Source organism: Dermochelys coriacea, chromosome 1 (assembly GCF_009764565.3).
Source record: "Dermochelys coriacea isolate rDerCor1 chromosome 1, rDerCor1.pri.v4, whole genome shotgun sequence".
Taxonomy (NCBI): Eukaryota; Metazoa; Chordata; order Testudines; family Dermochelyidae; genus Dermochelys; species Dermochelys coriacea.
The window spans coordinates 84156173-84165615 of NC_050068.2; positions in this window are offsets into that span (position 1 = coordinate 84156173).

Genomic DNA, 9443 nt, shown 5'->3' on the forward strand with positions numbered 1-9443 from the left:
GGTCTTTTTTTTTTTGGCCCAAAAAATTTGCCAAAGACTGATAATTTGAAAGATTCTTGGAACAGAAATTTGGATACACAGCTATCTTCAACCCAATGGAATACAATTGTATCTAATGTTAAAAAAGCAACTATAGAACTGAGAATATGGCTTATTTGATAAAAGATACTTTTTCAGATATGCTGGTCCCCACATAGGCCAATGGTAATAAGCCTCATAAATGCTGACCACAGTTGGACATGTAGCTCTCTTGGTGCTACATTAGCTCATATGGTTTAGGAGTGCCTCTGAATCAAGAATTTCTGGTACGAGGTCATCAAAAGACTAATTTGATATAGGACGCTAAGTTGCAGACCTCCCACATAAGTGTTTTTCTTGGGTATATTCCTGATACCTGCACATTACCTGGTAACAAGGTGGAGTGATTCCAACATGCAACTTTGGTTAACTGTTAAATCATTAAAGTGTGCAGATGTCCCAGAGATGAAGAGGATGACAGGTGACTGAGAGAATGATCTGGGTGCAAGGAAATAATATGCATTTCAATACAACCATATTAAGGTCATATCTCTAGGAACAAAGAATGTAGGCCATCTTTACAAGATGCAGGAGTCTATCCTGAGAAGCAATGACTTTGAAAAAATATTCAGTGGAAAAGTGACTTGGTCGGGGGGAGAGTCATGGTGAATAAGTAGCTGAACACAAACTCCCAATATGACACTGTGACAAAAAGGGCTAATGCAATACTTGGATGTTGTGAAGGAGTGTACTATCACTTTAAGGGACTAGCTGGAAAATACATACAGGACAGTTTGGGTGTAATCAAGGAGGCCCTACCTCACCCTGGCTCTAGGCTATTTACCCAGGAACCAGCTGGGCTCATGGTGCGAGTAGATATAGAAGTAGTTCCCTGAGAGAACCTGTAAAACCAGAGATGCCTAGGATAGGAGCCTGTCCAGGTTCCTTCCCCACTCTGAACTTTAGAGTACAGATGTGGGGACCTGTATGAAAAAAACCCAAAGCTTATTTTTACCAGTTTAGGTTAAAACTTCCCCAAGGTACAAACTATTTTACCTTTTGTCCTTGGACTTTTTTGCTGCCACCACCAAGCATCTAATAAATATAATCGGGAAAGAGACACTTGGAAACGTCTTTCCCCCTAATATCTCCCCAAGCCCTACACCCCCTTTTCTGGGGAAGGCTTGATAAAAATCCTCACCAATTTGCATAGGTGAACACAGACCCAAACCCTTAGATCTTAAGAACAAGGAAAAAGGAATCAGGTTCTTAAAAGAAGAATTTTAATTAAAGAAAAAGTAAAAGAATCACTTTTGTAAAATCAGAATGGTAAATACCTTACAGGGTAATCAGATTCAAAACATAGAGAATCCCCATAGGCTAAACCTTAAGTTACAAAAAGACACAAAACCAGGAATATACATTCCATTCAGCACAACTTATTTTATCAGCCATTTAAACAAAACAGAATCTAACGCATATCTAACTAGATTGCTTACTGACTTTTTACAGGAGTTCTGACCTGCATTCCTGCTCTGGTCCCAGCAAAACAACACACAGACAGAGAGAACCTTTTGTTCCCCCCCACCCCTCTAGCTTTGAAAGTATCTTGTCTCCTCATTGGTCATTTTGATCAGGTGCCAGCAAGGTTGTCTTAGCTTCTTAACCCTTTACAGGTGAAAGGGTTTTTCCTCTGGCCAGGAGGGATTTAAAGGTTTTTACCCTTCCCTTTATATTTATGACAGGGCCTAGAAGCCATCCAAGTTGCAAGAGGGTGGTGATCTGTCTTTGTCAAACACAGACTCCAGAAGACCAGCCTGGCTACGCTCAAAGACTTTGCCTTGTGAACTTAAAGTTTAGGAGCTCTGCATCAGGGTCCCGAGGTAAGGACCTCATGAACAGTTTACTGTAATTGTTCCTGTCCTGAAATATTAGCATGTCCCCTCTTAATCTTAATATCTTGCTAGTTTGTGTTGGCTTTTTCTTGCCCAGCTCCATAAAGAGAGCTTAATGATGCACAGTTAAGGAAATAAGGCAGGGCACATCTGCAGTGCCACACTGAGCCAAAAGTGGGTTCAGAGGGATGGACCATATCCTTATACAGCTGTATAAATGCAGGACTCTTGAGTAGAAGTAGAACTTATTTTACCTCTATATTTGTCACTGATGTGACCACTACAGGAATACTGTCTCCAGTTCTGGTGCCCACACTTCAAGAAGGATGCTGATATATTAGAGAGGATTTAGAAAAGAGTTGCAAGAATGATTACAGGACTGGAAAAGATGATTTACAGTGAAAGATTCAGAGGTCAATCTAGTTAGCTTAACAAAGAGAAGGTTAAGGAGTGATTTGATCAGTCTGTAAGTGATTTGATCAGTCTATTTATGTCAGTTCCTACAAGGGGAATAGGTATAGATAGGTTTTCAATCTAGCTGACAAAGGTATAATGTGATCCAATGGCTGGAAGTTGAAGCAAGACAAATTCAGACTAGAAATAAGGTGTAAATTTTTAACAGTGCGGGTAATTAATTACTTGAACAACTTATCAAGGGTTCTAATGGATTCTCCATCACTGGACATTTTTGAAATCAAGATATCATCTAGTTAAATCATATCTATTGTACTTGGAGCCAGACTTATTTCTGTGCAGTCCTGTGGCCTGTGTTACACGGGAGATCAGACAAGATAATTTCAATGGTCCCTTCTAGACTTAAAAAAATATGAATCTATAAAATACATATTTATACCTACTATAAAGAAATTGAAGCAGAATGTATTATTTTTCTGATTTGGGAAGGACAAGGATAGACTTTGGGAAACCAGTCTCAAGCCAGTTAAAATAAAAGATAGACATTTCAATGCTAAATAAGTGTGTCTTCATGTGAAGGTAAGGGGCAATCCTTAGCTAGTTTAAAAGGAGTATCACTATTGAAATCAAAGGAACTCGGCTGGTTTACATGAGCTAAGAACATGGGCCTATGAATTTAATGTTACAGTGGAATCTTTACTGAGAACACTTTGGAGAATATGGATTTGAATGAATATTTTTACTCCTCTCATTTTCAGATAGCAGTTGTTTCATTCAGAGAGTGAAGCTGAATTTAGGTTATATGAACAAATAGAACTTTATTAAACCCTGTACACCACTCTGTCCATATGGCTGAATTATTTCCAATCTAACTCTGTGTTCCCTATTTCCCTGATGTCCCACCGTTAACAGTTGTTCCATGGCCCTCTGATTCTGGTTCCACTAGGCATGATACTGCACTTACAGAGAAAATATCTGAGGAACAAGAGGAGCTTCACAGATAACCTGTTTTATTTGATTTGGTGTTTTTTCTTGTGTTCCCTTTTTAACAATTTAGTTCAAGAAAAAACTATTGCCCTGTTCGGGGTATGTTACTTACTGGGAATCTATCTAGTAACTAGCTGGAAGCACTCCACCTCACAGATGGCTCTGATGCAGATCAGAGTGCCCACTGGGAAAGAGGTACTATGATGAGAGGGTGAGACAATTTGAAAGCTCCTGCACCATAGTCTCCAGTGTTTAGTCTCAGTCTCGGGTCTTATGAGCAAATGTGACGTCCCTCAAGATGGAGGATAAATAGGTTTCAGCCTTAAATCCAATTCAAGAGTGTTCTGTGGAACCTAATAGGCAAGACCCTGATGGTGTAGCCTCTCTAGGTAGAGTGAGGTGAAGGAAGACCCCTGAAGTTACTAGTGTCCTGCCCGTGCCCATAGGCAGGGAACCACCCCAAGCCTGATCCTATGGGTAACTCCAGGGGAGGTGAGACTCATGTTACTTCTTGTCCTTCTGAAATAATGTAGGATGAGGCATGTCCCCATTTTACCCTACTCGTTCCCCTAACCCCATTACAAAGGATTAGACAAAACTCTTTGGAGCTGAAGGTTAAATGTTATGGGTCAGATCCTAAATGGATAAAAAATAGCATAGTTTCATTTCAATCAAAGTAAAGTGATGCAATACCAATGGACTGTCTGGCATTATGAAGAGGAATCTGAGTTGCATTGGGAAAGAGATTGAGAGTTCTCAAAGAGAGCATAGTAAAAATCACTGTATGCAACTGAAATGGGGTGTTAAAAATCTGTTGTTTTTTGAGCCTGTCTAAAAACACAGACTCAAGCAATAGATTACTCCTGCACCTAGCTTCCAGAACATCTCTCATCTAAAGGAAGTTATTCAGGTCTACATGTGCTAACTGCTCAGTGCATTGATAGCACAGTATTTTGAAAGAAAAAAAGTTAAGATTTTGTTTTGGGGCAGGTCACATAAGGAGATAAACAATCTTTGAATCTACGTATTGATCCACATACTCTTTTATAACTATTTAATTAAATGTAAATTATGACAATATCTATCATTGACAAAATATTATGGTATAAGTATAAATTGGTATTACCTCTTGGAGATGAAAGCATCTCTCTAAATACTGCTTTTCACTTTGGTTTCAAGTGCTTACAATGTTTTAGGCTTAAAAATCAGTTAAAGTATGGGGTGGAAGGGGTTCCTACTTTAGAACTGAAGTTCAGAGATGGATGTAAAATGTAGGGCCAATGTGCTCAAATCTTACTCATCCTTTATTTCCCTCTTCTATCACTTTTCCAACGTTTGTCTTTCCCACCCCACCCACTTATTTCTGAGTGGATAGTCATTAACTCTCATCAGCACATGCTAAGAGGTTTCAACTAGCAGGATCTTTAAAAGAAAAACATGGTTGAGAAGGGAAGATAAGGAGAGGAAGGAACAGAGGGAGACGTTAATTTTTTTTAAATCACTTCTATTGAGTTCTTTTCCTTTAAGAACAATCTGCAGTAAACACTTTCAATGTTCTGTTTCACAGGGACCTCATTAATATCCACAGCAAGCCTCACTGTTCTAAATTAAGCAGGAGCTATGGGGTAGTGGCTACCCTCCAGTGATCTAATCATTCAGTATCAGCACAATGCATTGTCACTATGGGAATTCAGTTCTAGTCCCTTTGCTGGGTATTTCACTGAGCCAGTGGGGTCAGGTGCTGCTGTAAAGGTGGCATGCTCAGGTCTTGGGAGAAGGATAGTATCATGTCACTATACACTTTTGGCCAAAGTGTAATAGTGCAAAGCTCCAGAAAGGCCCTGAGCCAACACTCTCCAACAGAAGGGAGATGTAGCAATATGGATCTATGGAGGGAGCAAGTGAAAGAGGGAAAATTCTGAAGGATATTCTTACCACACCCGACCCTCCTGAACTGAATACTGAAATTTCTTTCCCCTAGAGTAAGAATGTTTGCTCATCAAACATGTAAGATTTAGCTTTAGGAACACACACACACAAAATGAATGACTTTCGGAGTACAATGGGAAATATGCATAGTTTATCTTACACACACAAACCTAAAAATAACACAAAACCAATGAGTCTATCTACAAAGCACAGATGGATAAGACTGGCAGAAAGTTAATACCAACAGATTTCACAGTAGCAGCCGTGTTAGTTTGTATTCGCAAAAAGAAAAGGAGTACTTGTGGCACCTTAGAGACTAAAAAATTTATTTGAGCGTAAACTTTCGTGAACTACAGCTCACTTCATCGGATGCATTCGGTGGAAAATACAATGAGGAGATTTATATACACACCCAGAGAACATGAAACAATGGGTTTTATCATACACATTGTAAGGAGAGTGATCACTTAAGGTGAGCTATTACCAGCAGGAGAGTGGGGGAGAAGGAGGAAAACCTTTTGTGGTGATAATCAAGGTGGGCCATTTCCAGCAGTTAACAAGAACGTCTGAGGAACAGTGGGGGGTGGGGTGGGGGAGAGAAATAACATGGGGAAATAGTTTTACTTTGTGTAATGACCCATCCACTCCAAGCCTCTATTCAAACCAAAGTTAACTGTATCCAGTTTGCAAATTAATTCCAATTCAGCAGTCTCTCGTTGGAGTCTGTTTTTGAAGTTTTTTTGTTGAAGAATAGCCACTCTCAGGTCTGTAATCGAGTGACTGGAGAGATTGAAGTGTTCTCTGACTGGTTTTTGAATGTTATAATTCTTGACGTCTGATTTGTGTCCATTCATTCTTTTACGTAGAGACTGTCCAGTTTGACCAATGTACATGGCAGAGGGGCATTGCTGGCACATGATGGCATATATCACATCGGTAGATGCGCAGGTGAACGATCCTCTGATACTGTGGCTGATGTGATTAGGCCCTATGATGGTGTCCCCTGAATAGATATGTGGACAGAGTTGGCAACGGGCTTTGTTGCAAGGATAGGTTCCTGGGTTAGTGGTTCTGTTGTGTGGTGTGTGGTTGCTGGTGAGTATTTGCTTCAGGTTGGGGGGCTGACTGTAAGCAAGGACTGGCCTGTCTCCCAAGATCTATGGGAGTGATGGGTCATCCTTCAGGATAGGTTGTAGATCCTTGATGATGCATTGGAGAGGCTTTAGTTGGGGGCTGAAGGTGATGACTAGTGGTGTTCTGTTATTTTCTGTGTTGGGCCTGTCCTGTAGTAGGTGATTTCTGGGTACTCTTCTGGCTCTGTCAATCCGTTTCTTCACTTCAATAGGTGGGTATTGTGGTTGTAAGAAGCCCCCCAACCTGAAGCAAATACTCACCAGCAACCACGCACCACACAACAGAACCACTAACCCAGGAACCTATCCTTGCAACATAGCCCGTTGCCAGCTCTGGCCACATATCTATTCAGGGGACACCATCATAGGGCCTAATCACATCAGCCACACTATTAAAGGCTCGTTCACCTGCGCATCTACCAATGTGATATATGCCATCATCTGTCAGCAATGCCCCTCTGCCATGTACATTGATCAAACTGGACAGTCTCTACGTAAAAGAATAAATGGACACAAATCAGACGTCAAGAATTATAACATTCAAAAAACAGTCGGAGAACACTTCAATCTCTCCGGTCACACGATTACAGACCTGAGAGTAGCTGTTCTTCACCAAAAAAACTTCAGAAACAGACTCCAACAAGAGACTGCTGAATTGGAATTAATTTGCAAACTGGATACAATTAACTTAGGCTTTAATAGAGACTGGGAGTGGATGAGTCATTACACAAAGTAAAACTATTTCCCCATTTTATTTCTCCCCACATCCCACCCCACACTGTTCTTCAGACGTTCTTGTTAACTACTGGAAATGGCCCACCTTGATTATCACCACAAAAAGTTTTCCTCCTTTCCCCCCCTCCTTCCTGCTGGTAATAGCGCATCTTAAGTGATCACTCTCCTTACAGTGTGTATGATAAAACCCATTGTTTCATGTTCTCTGTGTGTGTATATGTCTGCTCACTGTATTTTCCACCGAATGCATCCGATGAAGTGAGCTGTAGCTCACGGAAGCTTATGCTCAAATAAATTTGTTAGTCTCTAAGGTGCCACAAGTACTCTTTTTTTTTTTTGCAAATACAGACTAACACGGCTGCTACTCTGAAACCTGTTATCACCATTAATGACTTGAACAGTGACAAATGTTAAGACTGCCATCTGAGGGTAACCAAATGTTATGATTCAGGGCTTAAACAGATTGCACAGATTTTCAGCTGGTTTAAACCAATATCTTCTCTGACTTCCAAGGAGTTAATTGACTTCCATCACCTTCGGATCTCATCCAGCAACTACAGCGATGGCCAAGAAAGTCGTCTTACCTCATATACAGCCATCTCCATTGCCGTGGTTTCATAGGCACTGGAAGTAGATGTGCTGGGGATGCTGCTGCACCCCCTACTTGCAGTAGTTTCCATTATTCACAGGATTTACAGTTTGGTTCAATGGCACTACGCATCCCCACTATACAAATTGTTCCAGTATCCCTGTGTGGTATATTAGGGTGTCTTTTTCCTTCCCCTTGAAGAATCAGGTATTGGCCACTGGCAGACATCCTGTATTGACCTCCATGGATGATCACAATAAATATGGAAAATCCATTCCTCTCCTGTTTCCAAAATCAAAACAACTAAAAATATCGAAAAGCATATTCTTTGAATTCTCAAGACTATAACATACAAAAATAAATATAAAGTCATAGCTAACTCCTCTCAGCTCAAGCTATATCCATCTATTTGCAAACAGAGGTTTGTAATTCTAATAAATTTCAGATTGTCATTGTAACAAAATAGTAGCTTCTCCCCAGCCTCCCAAGTACCCACTGCTACACTCACTTTCTTTTAAACAGTTTTACTGTCATAATGTAAAAAAACAGAAAGCAGTACCTCCACCCACCCTGGGCTACAATTCCTGGCTAATTTTTTTCTATCAGGTGATGATTCCAGGGGACTGTAGCATTCTTGTTTTAGAGTTATCCTTTCAGGGTTTCACTGAGTTTCCTCCTAGAGGATTCAGGCAGTTTGCCGCTCCTGTTTCTTGTAGTTTCCTAGCTCTGATTTACCAGGTCTTCCCTCCCTTCCCCCATGCCCAGGTGCCCTCTTTTAAAGCCAAATCTGGATCAGCTAATATGACCTCCTAGCTTGAGAGCCAGAACTGTGACATCCCAGCTGCTATTTTTTTATCACTCTAGCTCAAGTCCTGTTAGCACAAGTCTCTTCAGATGGGCTGAGAGGTTTGCTCCCACCAGCAGTGTAGATATACCCTACAAAACGGTCAGTGTCACCCTGTGGTAATCATAAACGAATGTAAAACATAAAGAGCTCCAAGTCAAACACTAGTTAAGTTCAAACTGATTGTACAATATGAAAAACATAAGATTAAAATTGAGTCTTGTTCATAAGATGGCAAGCAAATACAAGAAATTATTCTCCAGGTGTAATTTAAAAAAAAATCATAATGGTTGGTTAGTTATTATTCAGTGGAAAAGGTCCTTATTGATGTAATAAGTCAATACAAACATGTTACTTTTTTGGATTACAAGGCTTTAATTAAATAAGATTAATAGAAAACTAAATCCAAAGGGTTTATATATATATATATATATATATATATATATATATAAGACAACTTACAGCTAACAAACAGCCTACAAAATCATGTCCTCTATTGCTGTAATGGGAAGAAAATACAAACATGTTACTGTCCACATTATAGAACTTAAATGCAAAAAAAATCTGTTAATATATCACAGATTCCACTGCCAGAAGGGACTATTGTGATCTTCTTATCTGATCTCCAGTATAACACAGGCCATAGAATTTCACAGAAAAAATTCATGTTTGAACTAGAGCATATCTTTTTTAAAAAATCCCATTTTGATTTAAAAACTATCAGTGATGGAGAATCCACCACTGTTGCCTGGTTCTTTAGTGTTTATTGATTATTATTTATTTTAATTGATTACTAATTAAAGAGTTGAGGGATTGTAGGGGTCTGCCATGAATATTCATACAAATCCCCAGCCTCTCTTGGTCATGTCTAACTTCCTCATTTTGTACAACCTCTGCCC